Raw genomic sequence first — 24,621 nt, 5'->3', positions numbered from 1 at the left:
GAATATTTATTCTTACACACACATGCATGTATGCATGCATACACACACGTGCGCACACACGCACACACACACACACACACACACACACACACACACCGAACTAGCTGTCAGATTAGCATTGAAATTTCAAGTGCTATATCCACATGAGGAAGTTAGCACAAGAACAACTGCTCACTGTTCTCTGTACCCACCAGTTGTGCATTTACAGATAAATCTCTGTCAGAACAAACAAAGTCACCCATCCTGCACTTTGCATTGCTCTGGTTCTTCCACTATGGCCTGAATTGTCATTACAGGACCTTAATTCTTCTCCTTGGCAGGGAAGAGCTGCGTTCCTCTGTAGAACAGCTTCTCTCACCAGGCTCCTTTCAGCTCAGTGTGTAACTCTGCTTGAGTTTGTGGGGCCTCCCGAGCACCTCTTCCTGTTCCACAATGCGCCATGGCGAACTGCAGCTCAGATTAGCTCCCAGCACAGCCTGGTGGTCCTCGCCATAAAATCTCTATCACTGCCGAAATACCACTGCCCTGAAACAGATTGGCAAAGCGTTGTCTTTTTGCACCTATCTTTATTTCGAAATCTCCTTTTCTATATGTTATACTTCAGAGATTTTCACATATGTGTGCGTAAAAGGGACACGGTGTCTTTTTGGCATTAAAATGAACAGACCGCTACTTAAAGAGGCATTTCAAGATTTTTTTATGAGGCCAGCTCAATCCTAAAATCTGCAGTGGTCCTCGGCTGCTTGCGCACAACAATTTGCACGTAGAGGAATGGAACAGAAGAAGCGTTAGAAACCAAACAAACAAAAAAAACTCAGTTTGTGCTGGCTGGGATTCCTGTGTTTTCCCAGAGGCTGGGCTGGGGGGTTAAGTAGAGTTTATGGAGGACAGACAGACAGTGGCTTCATTCTAACCTTTGCAGTGGCAGCGTTACAGTTTATTCTTAGCTCCCGATTCTAGGGTGTCTGTCTTGCGGAAGCTATCAGTTGCCAGGCGTGATGATTGGAGGGCAGCCTCACTCTTGTCCCTATGATGTCACTGTCACCAGCTGCACGGCAAAAGAAGGAGGGGGGTCCACGATTTCAAATGGCATGATTGACACAATAGTACCGGTAGATACAAACTCCTCCTCGCTTTCTGCTTTTCTACTGTACAGAATGTGTCTTTGCTTTTGTCCAATTATAGTCTTGGGCCCATCCAGGCGGGGCATTGAGACCTGGGACAGATCACAGCCAGCATACGCTGTTCTGCTTCTTGTCCACAGCTGCAGCTTGCTACCAAAAACAGCCTCTTCACGAACCTTTTAATAGATATCACAATACACTCAGCACAGACTACCGGGTCTCATTTGAGCTGATACCACCAAAAAATTCCAAGTCACTTAATAATGCAAAATTAATGTCGTAACTCTGGCTCTTGTCCTTTATGTTATGAGCCACCTCATAACTTCTTTCATTCAAAAGAGTAAAAGAATGAGAACTGTCCAAATCAGGTCGACATGGTGGTTGTGTGCTGCTCTGGGGACGTTCATTTACTCATCAGATTGTCTGCTAGAGGATGTTTTTTTTAAAGAAGGGAACAAAGAGTGTACTCAACAGGCAGCCAGAATGAGAGACCTAATGCCAGCATGCCATGCTAATCCATCAAGCACATCTTATCTACTTTGCCCAATATCCTGAGCTTCAAAAGAAGGTGAAGTTATCAGATCATGTTATATAATGTGTAAGTAACTAAATAAGACTGTGTAATGTTCCCTTTTTACCACAAATATTTTTCTAGTGAGTGCGTTTATAAGGCAGTCAGGATTTGTGACAGTGCTGCGGAAGAAAAATCCAAATGATTAAATAATAAGAGGAAATTCCAGCTCAGTCTCTGGCACCGTGGGCCGCCGTGCTGGCACTGGTAGGTAACCCAGGCCGACACAGAAACGAGAGTGGTGCTGCCGAGGGAGTTCCATTCATGTGGTGTGAAAAATCACTGCTGCTCCGACACTCGCAGCGGAAACTTCCCCTATGTTTTGTTGTCAAATGGAATAATGTAGCCAATAAAGTTTGAGGTCTGGTGAACGGTTCTCGTGGTGGGATGTTGTCAGTGACACGCTGGCGTTTTTAATAGGCACGGAGGCATGGGGCCCTCTTACGGTCCCGAGTTGGAACGATTTCAGAGCTCCCAGTTTTTTCATACGTTTTTGAATTGGGTGTTTCACATAAAGATGGCGAATAGAAAAAGAAGAGTGTGTAAAATCTGAGGAATTGTGGGTAAATAGATTATTCCAGTGCGATCGGCCTTCCAGATAATTCGGTGTAAAGACCTGGAACGTTCCTCTCCAATCCTCTGACCACCTTCTGCAGATCTCTCGCTACCTTCCACCGCTCTATAGGCCCGAGCAGCTTTCCGGGCTTGGTAGCAGGCCAACCTGCTTCATATTCGCTGTAATTATCCAGTTTAGTGAATAATGCTGGAAAAATACACAAAAGGCTGAGTATATGATCGAATTAAGTCTAATTTGGAAACAAAGGTCAGGTCCTAGCTTTGCAAATAGAAAAATGCCTTGTACCAGAAAGTTCTTATTGCAGGCAAGAAGGATTTGCTTTATTTCCTAATTTCACTGTACAGTGATTTTTAATTATTTGTTTAATTAAAGCTAATAAATTAATGCTGTGCTATCTCTTTTGTTAATTTAGCAGTTCAGCTCTTTTATTAATTTCTGCACAGTCAAAAAATATGAATATGTGTCTAAAAAAAAGCCCCAAACATAGGTATTTGAAATCAAACATGGTATTAAAAATGCTTAACAAATCTAAAAAGCTGCACATGTTCCAGGACTTTTTTTTGTAGAAATTAACACAGCCTAATTTTATTACATGCAAATATGTGGAAGCAACTCGTCAGCTCCCCACAGGAGCCAGGTCAGAAATCTTTTAAAACATACGCATCACATGTTTGGGGCCACTTGAGCCAAAGAGGAGAGGTTAAGACGGCGGAGCAGCCAGAAAAGCAGAGGAAGAGACGGCATCATTTTCTGAACGTCCTTCTTCCAGCTCCGTTCTGTTCACTGTGCCTCTTGCTTTCCTCTCGTGGTCCAGTGGAGCAGAGCACACCATCTTGTAATCGGGCCAGCTCTATCCACACAGAAATCAGGATGGGAGCACCATGCCACGACAGAACGCTGGTCCTGGTCACTGCCTAGATTTTTGTTTTAATTCAAATTCATCACAAGATTTAAAAAAAAAAAAAAAAAAAAAAAAGGCAGTTATATCGAAACAAAAGCTGCTCGGGTAAAAGAATAAAATCCTTGAAATCTGCCCCAAATTATGAATGAATAAATGTCTTCCAGTTCTTTATTTGTCCTCTCATTTAACTGTTGTAAATGTCATTCCTTGCTGTTAGGAAGATTCTGAACACTGATATAAAGCAAAAAGAGGAGCAAAGAATGGAGATGATGCAAAATGCCACGCTGAAAACAAAGAGAGAGGGAGGGCAGATATTCAGGCTAGTGGGCTTGGTTGGCAGGATTTGGCACCCACAGCTACAGCTCTGTTTAGAAGGTGCCAGCTTTTCAAAACGACATAGTCTCTGCCAACTTGTCTTCTTCTGATCCCTTTCTTTCTCTCATTATTTACATTTCCCCTATTTCCTTTTTTTCTCCTTAACTCTTTTTTCCCCACTGCTGCTGTATTTGCTTTTTCTTAGTGTACCAAACATGTAAAAATTTTGGTCTTATCTCGAGATGATAAATAAATTAGACATAAAACTGCAAAGAAAATGTTTCTCTTTCCAGAATGTTCCACCAGTTTAAGGTGTGATAGTGCTTGCTGAGAGATACAACAAAATGGAGGCTTAAAAACAGCTCCTCTCTAATCAGAGAGTAATATAATACAATACAATATAATATAATATAATATAATATAATATAATAAATATAATATAATATAATATAATATAATATATAAAAAGCACCTGATTTTCCGAGTGGTGCCTTGACTGATTGCAGAGCGCGTTAATCGCGGGATGTGGGGGTTGACGGGATTACTCAATAATGATCATAAAATTAGAGCCATTATTGAGGAAGAGTAAACAGGCCTCTCTATGTGTGAAAGGCCTCTATTCAGCCAGGACCTGGAGCAGGACTCCTTTCTTCCTTTCATGGATCCACCCATGGCCTCAAGAGCCCCGCTTTTGTTCCCTGAAATAACAGAATGAATATATGGGGGTTGCAGAGGTGGGGGGTCCTGTTCCCAGTCCTCAGCATGGAATGGAAGAAATCGACTCTAAGTTCCGCTCCATCCTTTTGATTATTGTTATTTATGGCTTTATGTGTGACAAGTTTGGGGTTTTTTTCCCCGTTGGAATAAAAAGTTTTGTTTCAGAGTCTCTGCACAGGTTATGAACGCACTCACTTGATCCTGAACTGAGACACTTGATTTTGTGAGTACAATGTGCCAATACGGCTTTTTTGTGTGTAAATGGTTCCCTCTTAATATGAAATGGCGTTAGGGTTAGATGAATGAAAGGAAAGATCTGCATTTCTCATTTAGTCTTCTCTGTCCTGGGCAGGAAACAGTTAACTCTTTTCCTCCAGTCACTGACACTGGATTATTGTCCAGACAGGCTGATGAGTAGTTTCCACGGGCTTTTTTCCTTTGATCAGTGCACCTTTCCTGGGTGTTAGCCAAGAAGTGTCAGCTTTTTGGCACGATGAGCGGCCATATAGTACAGATGACGGCCCGCGGTGTGGACAACGGCAGCGAAGCGCTCTGCCAGAGGAAGCAGTTCAGATCATTTTCACTTCATAGAGGGTATCCTCCACACATATGCAAATGAAGAAGGGGACACCTACTGTATAGAGAGCTCTGTTGAGTTTCAAAACAAAGCAATGTCTCAGGTAGCTGCGTTACATTAACAGGGTTCAGAGTCAGAATGGGATGTTGGCTCCAAAGAGTACATTTGTATTCTGTTGAGGGAAATATACTATTGCTGGATCTTTGACATTGGATGACAGCCAGGGAGACTTAAAAATGCCTTTAATTTAAGAGCAGATTTTCCTTCACTTGTAATTCAGTTTTTTTGTTTGACCCCAAGCCAGTCCGCACGGTCTACATGAGTTTTGTTAACTGTATTTTGCATGTATTTTGGAGATTACAACCTGTATTATCAATAAACATGAAGGTGACCGCCAAGAAGAATCAGATGGGCAAAGCGAGTCACATAGATAGGCTAATTAAACCACCACACTCCCTAAATCTGGCCTCAGACGACAAGTTTTAAAATCCACATTTTGAAATCAGGCCGCATCACACAAGAGAGGCAACTTCAAAGATCAGTTTCAGAATGCCAAGGTTGGGAAGTAATGGCAGATAATACTACAAGATATGAATGGGATTACTTTGCCAGAGAAAGGGAAGCATTGATCCATGTGATTCCATGGGGAAGTGAGGACAAAGGACTAGCTTTACTATGGGGTGTAGATGTGGATAGGCCACTACACCCCCCCATGACCCTGATTAGGAATGGTGATTATTAATGTAAGGTTTGGTTAGAAGAGAAGAAACTATGAATAGAAAAAAAGACTCAATTATTCCCAAAATGTATAAGACTTCTGATTTAGTAAATACTTTCCCCGTCTTCCCCAGTTTCTGTATAGCTGAGATTGATGTAGAATTAGCCTGTAACAGACTAATCAGAGGCATTTCACATCAGTGTAGCTGAAACATTACCTTAAGTCTGTGGGGAACCAAACGTCCGGGCCTAAGCCTAAACATGTGTCCGCCCCCTTTATTTTAAACCCAAAGTGAGTCTCCTCTTAAAAGACAAAGGCCCCTCCCTAGTGGCTCGCTCAAAAGTATGTGATGTGTTTTTGAGTAGCTATGCGTCCATGCATATGCTTATGCCATTGAAGCGTCACTGCCACTGAGCACACGAGCGTCCGCTCTGAGCCCACAGAGCACCTGAACCCCTTTTACACCTGATGCCTGATGGACTCTGCTCACATTTGCAAGGAAACGTGAGCAACAATATACTCAAATGACCTGTGGTGGTCCTGGAAGAGGGGAAACGTGGCCCCAACTGAATTTACCCCACTGGTTCTTCACTCTGTACAATCTATCATTGCAAAACTGTTATAGTTAAAAAGGTTATTGTGTATAAAAAAAAGTTCTGTATTCCATTAAATGACTTGAGCTTGGGCATTTGAGCTGCCAGTGGTTTAAAACATTTTATTTCTGCACTTACTCATATAAGTGTGGATGTTTATTCATTTATTTGGCTCTCTACTGTACGAAATGGACTGAGCTGTTATTGGACATTAGTGTGGCAACTCTTAGTTGTTGCAGCATTAGACGCAGACCACCCTGGTTTGGGTCTCCACTTGAGTTTCCATTGTGCTTCTGGCTCAGTCTGTGGTGTTTCTCCAGCAATCCAAACATACAGGGCAGTTCTTGGAGAATGAATATAAAGCAGGGAGCACAGCGAGTCACAGTCAGAGCGAGCGTGTTCTGCTTCAGTGAAACGGTGATAGAGAAGGTAATCCTAGCCTCGGTGTTTATTTTAAGAGCTGATGATCTACATGGCCATTAAAAGCAGAGGGCAAACAATTTAAGAGCAGTAAATCTGAATGAGGAGAGGAGAATGAAAGGAAAAGGTGGATAGGGGTTCTCTCTGCCACGCTCTCTCCCTTCACATTAAAAATATACTTAAGATGACATTGAATCAGGGCAGTCGAGCATTCATTGTGCGGTTAGATTGTTATCTGTGGTTTTGGTCCTGAGAGCATCTCTTACCCCTGCAGTCTTTTTCCCCTTCAGCTGCGTACTCGCTTTTCCTTTTCATTTAAGTTTACAGTACTTTCCCTTCTGGCCTGGCTGTAAAACAGACCCTAATGAGACACTGTTCACACTTAAGAAACACCAGGACTGGTCCCATTATCTTCACTACTCCATTCCAGGGTGATTTTCTTCCACCAGCTAAAGTATTATTCCAAGGCCTGTTTTTATATTTAGATCCTAGAAAATCCTCCTGATGAGTAGAGTGATTCCAGCAAACCTCTCATATGTAAAAAAAAAATCTTATAGCCTTCATACTCTGGATGTTTATTAATTGGAGTTTCAACTTAATTGTTTAAGGACACAAACACGCCTCATGTTTTATTTAAAATACCACATATAGAGCAACTATTTTTTTAACTGCTACTTATAAAATATTCAAGTAATCATGGCGGTGCCCTTTTTTCGCATATCATTTTCCATAGTTTGTTAGATGACAGATGCTCTTGCTCAAAATAAAAGTTGTTTTAATTTACATCTTTCACATGCTTTTGGTATTTGTGTCCTGCAATGTCCAGGATAAATGGACACAGAGGTTGTAGGGTAGTCACACGTTTGCTAAAAGAGATCGCTTTCTCTCCCCTGAGCTTTCATATCTACGTGCTCTGGTAAACACCTCTGTGCTACACACGCTATTTATTACACGTTTTAGAGTGAAACTTAGTTGATTTTATTTTGGACCGGCTCTGATTTTTCTTGGAGCACATCTCAGACGTTCCTTGGCTGCTGTTGTCATGAGCTCCGCAGCCAAACCTTTTGGCCGGTCACATACCTGACTGCTGTGTCCGTCACGTATTTGACATTTGATATTCACTTCGAAGTCCAGTAAATGGTTTGTTTCCTCTATCTCATGATCACGTTGACATAGTTGATAGAATAACCCCTAAGTATGACCCCTGTTTTAATGTGCTACTGTTAAGGTGTTTAAAAAAAGAATTGAAATATTAATCTCAAAATGGCAATTTTGAGTCATTTTTCGTGTTACATTTTGTTACTGGTTAAGTAATAATTAAGGAATATTCTCCCCGTAGCTTTTCTATCTACCTTTATAGAAAGAAATTCTGTTGCCTGCAGAAGGTCTTGTAATATATAAGATACTGCAAGATACTGTTCTGCCTTTCTGCTTTTTGCTTAGAAAAAGTCATTTAGAAATCATATTTGTGCAGTTTGAGTTTTGGTTAGTCTTTTAAAAGCCCAGTAACAACTATGCTAATATATGTAGGACATATTTGCCCTATTTGTACCACAATATTACTGTAAAAAAAACAAGCAATTATTGTTATTGTTCAGTACATTTACTTAAATTTTGCAGACACGGCTTATAATGGTCTCTTAAACTGTTTAATTGCGTGATCGGTGTTATCAAGATTGACACAAATTAAAAAAGAAAAAACTGTTTAAACAAAAAGAAACTGCCTCGTACCTGAAGGCAGCTGTAATACAGTAGGCTCCAGCCATCCCAGAACTGCACTAATGGATTAACCAGTAGATTTTGGATAGATAAATGAATAGGATTGAAAGGATTTATTAAAATGAAAGAGCATTTGTGTCACTGTCTAAGCACGTCATTTTAAGAGCTGTCAAACATATAACGTTTAAAACCACCTTCTTAAACAAACACCGATTATGTTTCAATTTGTGTTGTTCCAGTACAGAACACATGCACCTCCGCTGGCTGACCAAGTGAGGAGAATGGCGGCGTCTAAATTAAAGGGTGCACGTGTGCAGTGTGTCTGTGGACTGTTAGTTTGTGGTGTGTATGATAGACTGTGCCTGTGCCCGTGCTGAGAATAATGTCACCCGGTTAACTAAGCCATTTTTGTGCACAGATCCTGCACAAACACACATATAATCCCCTGATCAGATGGACATGTGTTCTGCACAGCCTGTCATTATGGCAGTCTTGATGTGGTCACTGGGTGGCACTGAGGCTACTTATTATTGAGGTTTTATGACAACTTTCACTCTTTTTGCTCTTCCAGGCTCCCTCCTTTATTCCCGTCTCTTATTTGAGTGTACTGTGATCTTGCTTTTACTTCCCCCTCAATCTCCTCCCTCACCTAAACCCACATTCACTAATCTTTCTATGAGATGCCTATTTATTTTTGGTGTGTAAAACACTGTGACATTGCAAAGGTTGGATTTAGAACGGTTTTGAGAAGGCAGAGGGAGTTAGTAAGCAGTACAGTTGTGGGCTCTAGTTAGAATAACAACTGGATTTGTACTCATTACTTAATTTATACCTTGAAAAAAACCTCAGAAAGATTAAATCAATATAAAGACTTTTAGATTTCATGCATCAAAACAGAAAGCTCTTTAGGTTCACTTTGGTCACTGCAATCAAATGTTCATTCAAGTATTTTATTTCATAACATTATTTTAAGGGATCTGGGGTCAGGTAAGGAGTAATGCACTGGAGATTGCAGTTGCAACGTCATGCATGGACACACACACACATGCCCACAAATGCTTACACAGGTTTTTGCATGTGAACGCTTTAATTAATAAAGTAAATGAGAGTTAAGACCCTGCAGCAGTATTGGAGAAATGAGTAAGGAGACTTTTTTGTTGCAACAGGTAAACCTGTTTAGAGCAACCCAAAGGCAATAGTTTACTTTGGTGATTAACACTTTCGTCTCTCCCAGTTTCTCTTCACTTTGCCTGATTTTGCATATGCACTTGTCACACGTACTGTATTTTCTGTCAAGTCTTGTTTTTCAGACATCTTTGCCTTGGAAAAGACAAACATTTGTTTATGCAATAAAAGAATAAATAATGAGGTAATAGTAGGGCAAAGTGACTCTATTATGCCATCACACTGCTTTTATAGGCAGTGTACTGTGTTTTAAAATTGGAGAAGGTGTCATATGGGCATGGAGATTTGCTTGACCAATTAGGATCCTAATTAGCACCTCTGAGATCGATTGCACCAAGACACCGTCCATGTGTCTCAGGCATTCCATTTACTCACTGTTTTCGTACACTATTTCTACTGGTGCACTACTTTGAGTGACTAATTTTATTTAGAGGAATGACAAGAGCAGGTAAACATTTAAGTCATCCTCTGATTAGTCAACAAAGGGCTTTTGTGTGGATTTACAAAATGAATCCTACTTTTCAAGACATTGTTTTATCAGAAATATTTCAGTAATGATCAAAGATTGCGCTTTTATTTTGTTGGAGCAAAACTATTGGTGTGTTCTTTTACTGAGAGGTGCTTTTTGAGAATAACCACGTACAAATAAGATTTCATCTTACCCTCCCAGTTGCATCTGCGTTCCTGGTGTGAGTATAACTTACAGTAGCTTGGAGGGTCTCCTGAGGTCAGGGAGCTGAAAATCACAAAGACATGTGGAATGCTGATATTTAGCCAATACAAACAGATAGGCCTGGCTCTCCATCTGAGCAGTGCTTCGCAACCACCCACTAGCCTACCACCGTTCTCTTGATCGAGCCCCAGAACAACTGAAAGCTACATGAAGCAGATTGTTGGGAAGACAAGGCAACAAATGCTGCTGTCAGCCTTTGGAGTGCTAAAGGTATAAAATATCTAGGTTGGGAACATATTGTAACACTTACCAACTAAAAACAGACTATTTTCTTCAGGCGTTGAGAGAGCAAAAGCCCCAGAGGTGAGAGTAACTAGTGTTCATTCACCAGGTGCCTTCAAACACAGCTCCTAAATGAAAGATTGCAGGACTTACAAAATAGCTAACAGATTTTTTTTCTGTCAACACAAAGTGTAAAAACCCCCAAAACATTTGGAAAAAAATCATGGAAAAGAGGATATCCTCTTCACCCCAGTTGAAATAGTTCAACTCTTTCATTTGAGAGACTTATAATTCTTTAAGAAAAGAGTGTAAAATGCAAGAGTTTGTTGCTGTAGTCAGTCAAAGAAGTTTTATAATCATTGGGATCCCAGTTGCACATAGACCTTTAGTTTTTTGAGGTCTGCTTTTAAAGTGATTACATTAACTTGCAGAACATGAGCCAAAGTTAAAGGAAGCTTATTTTGACTGGCAAGACTATGACAGGCTACGCTGTTACACACCGAGCCCGAGGTTTTGAAACAAAAGACAGCCAATACAAAAGCCCTGCCTGGCTTTTCTTCCCTCCTTTTCTAATCAAAACCGTTATAGGCTTCCCCCACAGAGGTACGGTTTGCAAGGCTCAGTTTCATTCCTCAGCACACATCCATAACAATAGAGTCCAGCCGTACTCAGTTGGATGCATCAAAATAAAAAGAGCAGTAAAGGTTTCACTTACAGAGTCTTACAGCGAGAGCAAAAAGAGAAAACAAACACACGGGGATTGTTGAATTATGGGTAAAGACAGCTGAGGCTAACCAGGCTGGGTTTGCACAGTGCAGTGGGGGGCTCATTGAAAAACAAAAAGTCTACGATTCAGTCTCAATCTGTAGACTTTTTCTCCCGAGAAACTTCAACAAAAACACATGCAGTCAAATATAAAGGGGAACACCTTCAAAAACATAAAACCCCAGGGTTCAGTATGGTCGCAAAAATGTTCCACGTATCATTGCTGCTAATGCCAAAAAGGGAGGAGGTGAGGGTGGGGGGATCGCTCCTCACATTTGCTATCAATTTAGGGCACAGAAAATAAGCACCAGGTTTCACTGAAGCTGAGTAGAGCATCAGGAATGTTTTTCCATATAAAAGTAAGGGAGGAGGGATAAAAAGAGAAATGGTGGTGAGAAGAGAGGGAGGAAAAAAATAGATAAAACACCCTGCAAATAAAAATCTGATGTATAAAAAAGTAGGGGATTAAAATTGCTGTTGAACAACACATTGGGTCCAGATGTGGTGCTGCCATGGCAACCTGTGCGGCCCACATCGAAAACCGAAGAAAAAGAAAAGTCAATCTTGAAGAAAGTATAGTTTATAAAAGTTAGCCAGACCCACAGCTGGAGAACTGGAGAAACAGACATTTATACATATTGATGGGCAAAAAGCATCACCTTTGGTGTTTTCTTTAGCAGGCTTGATGGACACTTGACACTCCTGGGGGGCGCTGAGACACAGCAGGAGACGAGTTGTCCTTTTTTTCAACATATAATCAGACATTTCGCATTAACAAAAGCTCTGTGTGTCCTGATTTGCACGTGGTGCACTAAACCAATACAGCCAACGCAAAAGCTGCACCCAAAGGGTTTTAAAAGACGTTTTGCACAGTGAGACCTAAGAGGATGGGGAAATGTAGAATATACGATTCACATCCAGATCACCCCTAAAATTTAATGGGCTCTACAGTATATTGGATCGAGGCCCATCCCTGGTAATGTTCTCTTACAGATGCATTTACAAGTTCCTTCACAAATCTGTTCTTTTTTCTTTTTCAGTGTCTGAGACTTTAGTCCTTTTTACAGAAGCAGATAAAATACCCTTCGTCAAGAGTTGAAAACTCAACTGTTACATAAAATATCTACACGTGCGCCACCTCCATTTTGCACATTAAGAAATCCTAATAGGATGGTTGGAGGAATTGGTTGGCACAATGCAAGCACTATTTTAAAATAAAATCCAGTAAATATATGTCTTTGGTTATTTAATGATGAGCATTAGTTAGCTCAGCTTGTGCTAATGATAATACAACGATAAAAACAAGATAAAACCAGTAACTTCAGCCAGTCATGTTGAAATGCCTCTTGTCAAAGTTGGAGGCATCCAGAGAAAAGATCAATTTGATGGTTTTCCCTCAAATGAAGATAGATGTAAATCAAAAATTGAGGTTTTAAACACATTCCTACCACAGAATCTAAATTTGGTTATGAGTTTGTGTCCCTGAAATTGTGGGCTCCAGCAACACCCAACTGTTACCACCAGTAAAATGCTGTCCTCACGTCTGATAGAAACAGTTGAAAAAGTTGTTAGAATGAGAGAGAGAGAAATGGTGTTAAACAGAAAGAAAGTAAGAGAGAGGGAAGGGGCTAAGAGACAGACCAGATGTGACTTTTGTTTGGATTTGAACAGGGCGGAAAGGAAGGGTGTAGGAGTTAGGAGCCGAGTGTGTGAGGAGAAGAAAGAGGGAAAGCAAGTGGGAGTGAACGGAGTTTCTTTTTTTCTTTTTTCCAATGGGAAGGACTGCAATGAAACCAGAACTTTCATAGCACATGTATGGGGGGAGAACGGGCTGTGCCGTAGAGTATGTGATTACTTACCAGCGAAACCACAGTCATTATACTAATTGCTACAATGTTCCTGGCAGTTAGAGATTGAAAAAAGAGGGGTGATGGTCAGGGGCTTGGTTGTTAACGTTTGTTAGGCTCATTGACTCCACAATTCATGGTGTCTGTTATTGTAGGTCACTGGGATATTCTCCAGGGCCTGTTTTCAGGATGGAATGGATAACCTGTACAGTAGCAGAAGACCAGTCCCCTCCTAACCCCATCGAGCCTACATCAGCGTATGCCAGGCCTAAAGACTTAATGCATTAATAACAGCACGTTTCCATCCAGATTTTGCCGTGCGTGATCGTGAGGGAGCATGTTTAACACGTGTTATGCATTCAGGGCGCTCAGAAAGCAGTCAGACATTAACCAAAACACACACAGCAAGGCCAAGATTTGAAGGATTGAAACACGAGGCCCTTTTCTGCATTTCGCTGAACAAAATAGCCAGACAACCAGCAGCTTGAGTCAATATTGTACTCTGTGTGCGTGTGCCCAGGGTATGCAGAATGCTTCGAGCAGATGACTGATATGACACTCAGAACACTTGCGATAGTGAGCACACAGAGACTCACACAGCTCAAGCTGTTACATGTGAAGTCCAAAACGAGCCAGTTGGGGAATGTTGCCAGTTGTGATCATCAATATAGTCGGCAGTTGTTTGTATAACGTTCGCAGTGCAGTGTTGATTTCTCCAGCGTTCTTTCACAGGAAATGAAGGACTACGTTTCTAAACCTCTGCCCCCCCACCTCGACCACGATCTTCTTGTCTCCTCTTGTGCTCCATGCATCTGTTTGGATCCAGATAGATGTCATCCTCTGGCCGATTAATAGCAAATTAAAAACATGAACTATTTAGTGGTACAGTAGATTCTACATTTGCTATTGGCCGATAGAGTATTTACACCCAAAATGCCTTCGCTTTAGCTTTATCCCTATAACTCTGAGTATTGAGTCAGACAAGCTTCTGTACATTTGGATGATGATCAGATTATGAGGAAATTCTGCTTTAGCTTGATTGAGCAAACTCATCTGAAAGGCTACATGGGTACAGATGAAATATCTCCCCGATTAAGAGTGAAATATGTCAGGTTTAACAGATTTAATCACATTAGAAATTTACAGATTCATACAAATGAATGTATTTTTGTTTCTTCATAACGTCTTCAAACTGAAATTGTCACGACCGGGCCTTTTGAAAGTTCCCACTGCATCCTGCTTCTCATTCATAAAAATAATATCAAAGAACTGTTTTTGTAAACACCAGCAGTTGTTTCTTTTTTTTCCTCTTCGAATTTCTCTGTAGCTGTTGCTGCTTTGTTTTTGCTCTGTGGGCCAGAGGAGACCCCGGAAGAATCAGTCTGGCCAAGGTAGCTGCTGCCTGCAGACACAGCCAAAACAAATGAGCAATCCACCCTCACTCTCTTGGAAGTGTTGCTATGGTTGTAGGTGGCTAAAGATGGAAGGGAATTCCCTTATGTGCTGCAAATCTATATCTCGCACACTCACGGCGTGTCGCTGCATACGGTTGTGCACAATTCTGCGATCCGTGAGGAAGACTGATGGCTACTGGGAACTGTCAGGCCATCTTTAAACAGGTCAGAAATAGCCATGGAAGGTTATGGAAAGAACTGGGGCAAGGCCGCTTTAGCATGACAGTGGCACTCTGGGTCTCTGTTGTTGCTGAACGTGAAGATCTTGTTTCCTAATGCTGGCACATCACCCTCAAAGAACTGTGTGGCTGCTTCGCTCACTCCCCCACCGCACCACATACTCCTTGGGTCAGAGCGAAACCACAAGGGGTCCGACTATTAAGACCACACACATTCAGGCAAACCGAGAGGACAGAGCTTGGGGCTCTGCAGAACTATGAGTCAGAGGTTTTTGGTCAGTGAGGAAATCCAAGTGCAGAGAGCGATATAAAATTTGGATATTGAGGAGGAGGACGGGTTAAGTAAAACAAACATGACTACGAACTTGGAGAAAGAGAGTTTGTCTCGACTGAGTTGAAATTTTCCAAATATATCAAATGTGTCGTATTTAATGAGCAGGTACAATTGTTAACGTCTCTCAATTTCCCAGTCTTTTTGTTCGTTTCATACAGTCATTTATTGATTTCATTCAGATCTTCATCTGTGATTAAGCAGAATTAACAGGTAGTGTATATCAAGTGCAGTATACTTCTCTGTATTACAACAATGCATATACAGTATAAATATCATGGCGGGTATATAGGGAACTGCTTGATTCTATTTAATTTCAGTCTGCATCAAGTATCCGCCTACCTCATTTCAGTCATCTGTGAAGATGGAAAAAAACCAATTCATGAAGAGTATCCAATAATATACAGTAGCAAAAGGACATTGAGCTTTTGAATGTTTAGCATCACCTTTTAATAAGTTGAGTGAAAAATTATTAAAGAATATTTGATTATATTTTTTCACTTTCCCTTCAATCCCAGAAATGGTGTTTATGAAAAGTACAAACAAACCCAGTCTGTTACTTTGAGAAACTGCAAGTATCTTTTACAAAATGTTCAGATGGATTAAGACTAGGCGCTTTCATAAATGCACCTCTGCGACAGGATGACAACAGAAATGACCCCCCACACACACAAACACACACACTCAGCCTCCCCCCTCCCGTTGTGGCACGTGGGGCTTCCATACAGGGTGCATTTGAAGTGGCTTCTGGGAGGCCCTGGAGCGTGCCGAAAGGTCAGAGGTTATAACAACTGGGCCTCCCTGGACCTCCCCAAACCCCTTCTTACCCCTTAAACACCCACACACATACCTACCCCCCCACACACCCTTCTTTTTATGCCTGAGTCACAGATCACTTCCAGATCCCCCTGGCACATTAGGGTAAACTCTTGTTATCCTGCAGTTGCTCTCTAAGATTTTATTGTTTTGTATTGACTGCATTGACACACACATACCACACCCCCACACACACATTTAATGAATAGACAATTGGGATTTTCAATTTGTTAACGTGTGCATATGTACAAAGCATCTTGATCCTTTTTAAACATATTCAGAGATTAAAACTATTTAAACACCCTGGTTTTATATGAACACGTTATACTGTGTTCGTACATGCTGCAAACATGTGAGCGTAATCAATCTCCACACAACCAGCTATAACATTTATAGTTACACACTTTGCAGACTTCACAAATTGCAGTATTTATTGTGGCCCTGTAATTGAACAAATTGCAATTTAATTAATTATGTAGCAATGGCCTGTGTGATGGCACACGTCACCTCCTCAGCAGGATGTTTTGTTCTCTTCTCTGCCAACACAAAGGAATCTGTCTTTCGCTCACTGGGGTGTGAAATTGTACTTTCATCCGATTCACCTGCCACAGAAGGAGAGGGGCTGGTGATGGTGCTTGACTGTTCCTTTGAAGCATTCTTTTCTACCACAACTCTCTTTTCCCCAACCCTCTGTTAAAGATAAGCATCTGTGTTCTCACTTAGCAGCATTTGCTGTATTACCCACCACCAGGACCATTCTTTCCCCCCTCCCTCCAAGCTATAACACATGTTTCCAGTAAGGGGCCAGAAAGCAGCATGTCAAACTCTTAAAATTAATTAGCAAATTACTAAATGCTTGAATTAGTGGTGGCCTCAGCAGACCCCCTCCAGGACCTCACTCCTGTCAACAACTCCAAGCTCCTCTCGTTCCATCAAGCCCACATCCTGCTGAGTCTCAGGGGTCTGCTTTATCACCTAGGATCAATTATATTAGGAAGTGGGGTCACTAATCTTCTGTCAAGTCACATTTGCTCCTGTGTCACCTGAATGAGGCCATGCCACCCCTAACAGTGGGACGGGAAGAAGTCACATCAGAAGGGAGAATTGTTCTGGGCTACACCAAGGCATTAGGTCTACCTGTGCAGAAGAGAAGGTGGACAGCAAAATGAATCATGTCTCATCCATATATGAACCTAATCACTCACCGTACTTATTATGTTTTATAAATGCTAAGTAATTACTGAATATCTGGTTTTGTTGCATATATACACACACCGTTTTTAGCAACTTGACACAAAAATTATTCTTGGACTTGATGTGGAGGAAGAATTTGGGATGTTTTTTTTAGTTTTGACGCCTCTGTATACTGCAGATCTGCAAGTGATTCGTGTTTTATAGGACTGGTCTTTAGGTGACAACTGAGCTATGTGCATCAGAAAGGTGGCATTACAACATTTGCGTCTCGACAGTCATATCTGAAATAATTGCCTTTTAATCTACACCTCATTTAGAATATCTCTTTGCACATGTTGTTGTTTTGGCCTAGGGCTTATTTTCTCCTTTTACAAAGCAGATGTGTGTGTTGTGAATGCTGAAAATATTGCCACCCTCATATTTTGATGCATATTCCATGTTGGTATGCATGCGAAACAGCTGTACATCTATTAGAAGGCAGCATTCCCTCTTATTTTGTCTCGTGATTTGTGGGCTCTAAAGAGAAAAAACTGTCTTGCATCAACCCTTGTCCTTTACTCCTGTAAGCATTCAAGTCCATCCATCACCCTCTGTCTTTTCTGCCCCGCTGGTTTGTCTTTGTTTGCATTTTGTCAGAAATCAAGTTATTTTGAAAATACATTGTCTTTTTTTCCCCCTAAATGTTCTTCTTTTTTGCATTGCCAGGGTGTCCCCGTGATATAAAGTGGTAGTGTGGTGTTTTGGTTGTGCAGCCCTTAATGTTCATCATTTGGGTGGGATTACTGTATTGCTACATCCATAATAAGCTACTTCAGGTCGAACAATAAGGACATCTAAGGATGTTCAACACACAAAAAACATATCAACAGCTGAAAAGACCCATTAAGTTTAGTCAGCCATGTCATTTTTGGCACAACATGCTCATTGATTTCAGCGTTGAAACAGAAACTGATTAAAATGTTTTCCTTTCTTGTTCTTCCATGCTTCTGCTGCTGCTCTGCTGCCGTCTCAACAAAAGGTAAGATACCATGATATTAATACAGTTTTTCATACAGTACATACTGTATACAGGAATGCAGTCATTCCGATTTTATATGTTGGTGTTATGTCACACAAGGTTTCTTGTCCATGACATTCATATGTACCCAAATTATCTTGGTATGAAACAAGAAAACACCATGATAATCAAATACCGGCACCATTAAAGTGCTTCAGCGGGGATTGCTGATGACAGGCACAAAACACAGCTTTTTTATGTGGCATTATTGGAAAAATGTGTTATTTTTTGCCATGACATACTAAAAGTCCTTTTTGTTTGTATGAGACATGCAGTTATGTTCCCTTTGTCCCCCTGAATCTACATTTAAAGATTTGAACACATTTTAACTACCCAAGTATGTGTAACTGTAGAGAGGACACAGCACACTTGGTGAAATTGAGGCACTTTCAGCAGTTGGAGTTTATTGATTTTAGTTAGAGCTCCGTTGCAATTGGAGCCATTTTGTAAACTAACTTTTTCAATTTACAAAGGTTTTATGGCGACTTGGAACAAAATCCTCTGATTGTCCCATTTTCTGCCAGAGTAGATATACAGCATGGTGTGTTGGAGGCTCCCACTCCTCCTCGCCTTCTGTCAGGTCTCCACTGCAACACCTTAATTTGTTCCCAGACTACAGTTTTGCCACCCTCTCCACCCCCTTCCCCTATCAATCATCCATCTCTCCACCTCCTACTCTTCATCCTCCACCTTCCAAAGAGATCTGTCTCCTATTACTCCACCTCCTCCTCATCTGTAATACCCAACTTATCTCACCCCGTCTCCCCCCCTCTTTCTTCCGTTAGTTGCCTCCTTTTCTTCTGGCCTCAGTCTATTTGTGCCTGTTTACCCCCATAGTTCCACCAGATGGTTTGTGTTAAGATTCTACATTTGACAGCTCAGTTGAGCTTTTTTAATGTCCCCCTTCTTCCCTGATATTATTTTAACATCAGGAGCTGAAGGGGGACAAGCAGGGGGTAAAAGGAAATTAAAATACAAAAAAACGCTGATGTATTAAAGGCAATTACTCCGTCAAGCAAAGGGCAGCAGTCAGCACTGGGTCCTCTTTGGTTTAGTCCCAAAAAAGGCACATACATACGATGTAATATTGATTTAAATCACATCTGTTGGGGTGATTTAATCCACCCCCTCTCCCTCTGCTGAATGTCTTTTGGAAGGGAGACTGGGGCCAAGACTGCCAGAAATAATTGGTTGTTTGCTGTATTGACTTGAAATCTGTCACAGGCAAAGAGAGAAGGACTAAGTGCATGAGCCCAAGAGAGTAGATCTTTATCTGCTTCTTTGTATGTTTCTCTCAAGGAATTGAATGCATAGTAAGTGTATATTATGTTCCATGCAGACTGGACCTACTGGGCCTTTGTTGAGGCAGAATAGGACAAATGTAGCAACTGTGGTTTACTCCTTGTACCTCTCTGTAATTATCCCTTGCTGCTTGTTAACTGGTACTCACACTATACCTTGTTTTATGTGCAGTCTGTGAGCAACTAGCACGTGGACATTTGACCTCTGTGTTGCACAGTGTTTGATCTCTTGCCATAACTGTATGATCCCTGATCTCTTCAGCCGCAGTCAGAATAAGGAGTTGTTTATTTAGCATGGAGGCCCACGTTCTGCAGATAGACTGAACAAGGCTGCCTGGAGTTGAGGTCTCTGCCAAAGCAGCGCTCACACTGTCTCCCTCCTCCTCCTCGTCTCCTCCCATCATTCTGCTACCATTCCCTCCTTCACTCGCTTTGTTCCCTCCCCACAGAACCACAAACAATGAATCCTCTGTTACAATAAACCTCCTCACGTGTTCCCCGAGTTCTGTAGTTCTGTTTCTGACTCACTTGTTGCTTTTGCCCCCTCCCTATAATAACATCATAGCTGGGTGGGTTCTGTCCCTGGACCCCTCACTCATCTCTCTTGGCTCTTTTGAGACATGTTTGTGGCCTTGAATCCTTGGATAGGACATAGACAGAATTTACACCACTAACTTTCTCCCTCCACACTGATGACAACAGTGATTAGCATCTCATAACAGCTTAGATTGTGCGTTTTGCATATTACTCCTTACAAAATCCAGGCATTTGCCTTACAACCATCGTAGCTCAGCAGCTGTGGCTGCAGCGGCACTAGGACAGCGAACAGATTCGAACTAATCTTCCCATAATGAGATTGCTCGTTCATTCCTACATCTTTATTGGAGCAAGCTGGCAACCACGCCAGCTCACATTCTGCAGCTTATTATTGGAGGGTCAGATATGTTCTCTAACAGAATTTTTATGTGTTATATCAGTACCATGTAGCTGACAGTTTATTTTAGCCATTGCAGCACATTGTTATGTTCTCAAAATGAACGCAAGTACAATTTTAACACAACCAACCAAGCCAAAGTCGCTGTATCCAGGAAGAGCACACCTACCATTTGCAGTTTATATTGTTTGCTTTATACATGCCAAGATCTATAGCTTTGGAAGCACTTTAGAAAACATCCTGTTTTGCTTATGGTTGCTGAAGTACTCTTCCTCCTGTCCCTACTGCATCATATTGGCAATGCATTCATTAGATACTGCAGTTCACGCATTAAACTGTTATCCATTTGGAAAGCTATGGTGTATACTGCTATGAATTGTAAATATGGATGACTCAACTCCACTCTGCAACCTCCTTTCATTGGCTCAGTCATGAAGCCAGGTGCAAACAGCCCCTATAGACGTCAGCTGTAGTAAACATTGAGCTATCAAGCTGTCAACGATGCCGTCCCAAGATTTTTTAGAGACTTCCCCAAATACATTTCCTTTGCCCAAACCACACCTTTATCACTGGAACCTTATTAAGTGGCTGTAAATGATCTTTGGGGTAGTCTGCGGAGATAGTCACACTATCTTTACTGGAAATACCCTTACACTGTTTTGTCCTCCCCCATAACAAGAGCACACACTCAGGAACTTTCTTAATAACAGGGTTGGAGTGACGGGCCGACCACTGGACAGCATTATTACAAAATGCTGGGACATGTCAACATTTCTAAACCCAGACCACAGCCTGGAACAGGACTCTCGTTACATTGAAATGCATCTTTTCCCCATGGAGAAATCCACACACATTTGTCCACTTTTAATGTATGCACAGACACACAATATTTGCTGCGTATGAAGACTTATATATGCACAGACATATAGTCTGCACACACTGAGAAACTCAAGAGGGTTACTGAGTACATTGTGGGGGGGTGGGGGGGTGGGGGGATGAGGGGGGGGGGGAATTACCTCACTTGAGCCATGAAATCGCTAAAAAGGCTACAGGCAGACTGAAAAACAGACAAGCACATGTGTGCATTTGTGTGTTCAGGCCCCATATTGTCACATGGGATTTTATGCGATGCACAGACCTTTTCGGGCGATGCGATAAACCCTCTGATAATCAGCTTTCATCTTCAGTGCACACATGACTTCAACAGACTTGCGCATGTTTCACATGAGCACACAGTGGTAAGGTCAATATTTTTTAGTGGTGGTACAAGATAGTTATAATTGTTAAACTGTTGCGTTTCTTTAGAATGAGGCTGTTTTTAGGACTATGTACAATAAAGATGTTTTGTCATGTTTTGGTTAGTTATTGTTTAAACCAGTTTTCATCATTTTTGAACAGTAGAACAATAGCACATTTGAGAAATGCAGTCCTTTACACCCCCGCACTCTCACACGTGTTAATTAACCAGTGTGTTTAACTGGTATTGTTTGTTTCCACTGAATGTCAGAATGTGCATGAAGTAGTAGGAAAAGTGGAACTGCAACTCAGTGATCGTACTGGAGCGGTCACAGAAATGATACCAGCTGCACAAACCAGCCTGCACATGTTCTAAAGATGTCTGTTTTCATGAAGGAATCGCCAAACATTGCAATTCCTATGATAACCTCTCTATAGTATGAACTACTAGATATGAATCCTGTACTGTGGCCTTTAGGATGCTGCAGCAATGCTATTGGTGATATAAGCCCCACGTAATCTCCTCCTTCTTGGCTACAGCAACTTTCAGCTGTTTTACACCCCATTTGCTAAGAAGAGAGAGAATGACTTGCTTCAGCAACTCCTTTACTCGCAATCTATATAGCCTTTGGTGGTGCAATAGATCACAAGAGTAGCTTTTTCCCCTCTTGTTTTTCCAATTTTACAACCAAAAATAAGCCTACATAAATTAGCCTGGTGAGAATGATGGAGGACGCAGCTGGAGTTGACCGGTAATGTCTCTTCCGATTAAGAGCAGGCCTGCGCTCTCTTGGGAAGTGTCTTTTGTTGGATGACTGATTGCAAGAGCCCTTCTCCTCAGCTTTCTCCACTGTCTGGTTCTCTTTTTCCGCAATCTACCACCCACCCCCCAAATCTCCCACGCTCCCCCTGCTCCTCCCCATGTGCCGCTATTGTGTTCTAAATCTCTCTTTCCGCCTGATTTTGTCTGAAAGGTGATAGAGGAGGTTCTTGGTGTACATGAGGAGAGACACTCTATAGATGAAAAGCGCTGCGTGGAATCAACACATTAGGCAGCCTTGCAGTCACACTCCCCCTTAAACTATCATGCATGATGCAACACACTTATGTTTCATGACGAAAGACAGAGCACTACGTATTAAGAGTTTTGCCTATGGGATATGAGGTACGCCATGAAGTAAAGAGATAAACGGTGTTAATTTTAGCTATGGAGCACTACCAAGCATTGTTTTTTCTTCCAATGAATGGGGTTATAACTATTTGGTTGAGAGCAAAACAAGCATTAAAATGGGTTTTAAAAAAAATCCATAAACCTGTTTTAGCAGTACGGCCAATACCATTGATGATGTGTTGTATACCATACGTGCCTACATATACTGGCAGCTTGCTGTGGCATCCAGAGCTTGTGTGGCCCAGTGCTGGGATGTGGAGTGAAGCAGGAAATGTATGAGCCATGAAGGCATGTGTTTATCCTGGCTACAGTCACCCACCACCACCAGCCAGAGGGAAAACAGACACTACTAGGATTGCTTTGTTTATACTTTTTGATGCCATTTCTTTTTGCCTCTTCTTTAAGCCCCCATCTTTTGCGGTCTGCCGGGTCTTATATCTTTGTGATAAAGTTTGCCTTTATTCAATCTTTATTACAGACCTTTGAATTTTATTCAAAATTGTAGCTATTTATGGGGGGTCTGGCAAGAGATATTAGTTGCAGAAAATGTCATCTTGTGTTTCTGAAATAAATATACATAATTATAAAACACACAGCCACAGAAGGAGGCCCATTGGGGATTTGCTACTGGCTAATAATGGTATTTTGCTTAGATAATGACACTTTTAACTAAAATATTAAACACACATTGAAAGACAAATAGTTAGCGCCAAGGCAGGAATAATTAAATGAAAATTTAATAACCCCAAATAAATAAAGGCTAACTTGTTGAACTTGGCCGTCCTACACTGTGTGGTTGGCCTGAACCCTGAATCAACAGCTCTCTCATAGCAGCAGAAACATTTCCTCAAGGTTTAGATGCAACAGCGTTTGGATTTCCAAGTCACTTTAGGCTAGCGTTATATTTTCTGTACTATGGTGGTGGTAGATGCATGCACAGTAAATCCTACAACGGTTTTAGACTGGGAGTTGAGGTCTGCTGAAATATTATGCACATTTCTTTAATTCCAGGCAAAAACACTTCCACAGTTGATTGACAAGAGGTTTATGGCCTCCTGGTTACTCTTTCCTTCTTATTTCAAGGTGCAGAAAGTCAGAATAGGTTTAGGCAACTGTTGGATCAAACATGTGGTGTTAATATAAGAATCCACTAATACACAACTAATTAAATGATTTATTTGGGCAGAGCTTACAAACCCGAGGAATAAACATAATTCATTGTCAATGTATCCAATCAAGCAGTACCAGTATGAATGCTTTTTACAACAAAAAGCAGGTTTTCAATGTGGTATCAATGTAGGAATCTGAATCTTTGGATTTCATCACATATTTTAGATCAATATTTTATACAGTTGTGCTGCTGGTTTCATGGACTAGTTTGGTTTTCCAGGTTAATGTGTCAAAACCGTAATATGTCTGGCATTGATGCTAATAATGTGTTCAGTGTTCTGTGTGTTCTGTGATGATTATAAGGGGAGTCGCACTCTGGGGACATTGTGCTTCATGGTCACATTACTATAGATTTGGCTTCCAATTCCAAAGTTATTCCAAAAGTATCCAGAATTTACATTCAACCCATTTTCATAGCACCAAATATGCAAAGATATTGAAGCTCGCACCCTTGAACGAACCATGCCATATGCATAGTTAGATTTTTGCTTTATTTACTTCATTACAATGTTAATTTTTTAGGCAACCAAATCTGAAAGTTCCAGTTTCTCCTGACTACCATTAGAATAATAAATGGTGCAGTTTTGCTAAGTTTCGGTGGTGACTAAGAGTTTTTCTGAAGATCACATCTCTTGGTCAAGGCTGAGTGCTGGTCTTTGGTAATCTAATAAAGAACATTTAGATTACCAACCTTACAGGTTGAGGGCGAGGAACAGTGTCTGCAATAGTGCACAATAAATGAAAAATCACCTTAAAAGCCACTTTGATTCTTAAGAAGCGACCAAACCTTTTGC

At 41.2% G+C, this 24,621-nt stretch overlaps 1 protein-coding gene across 22 annotated transcripts in view; it reads left to right on the top strand.

Annotated features, from left to right (window-relative positions):
• nfixb (nuclear factor I/Xb) overlaps positions 1 to 24,621 on the top strand; it is a 114,357-nt gene that overhangs the window by 46,465 nt on the left and 43,271 nt on the right. The gene's annotated exons all lie outside the window — the stretch shown is intronic.

This window comes from Takifugu flavidus, chromosome 18 (assembly GCF_003711565.1).
Source record: "Takifugu flavidus isolate HTHZ2018 chromosome 18, ASM371156v2, whole genome shotgun sequence".
NCBI classification, from domain to species: domain Eukaryota; kingdom Metazoa; phylum Chordata; class Actinopteri; order Tetraodontiformes; family Tetraodontidae; genus Takifugu; species Takifugu flavidus.
Note: the sequence above shows the minus strand (reverse complement) of the source record. Positions and strands in the feature narration are given on the sequence as shown.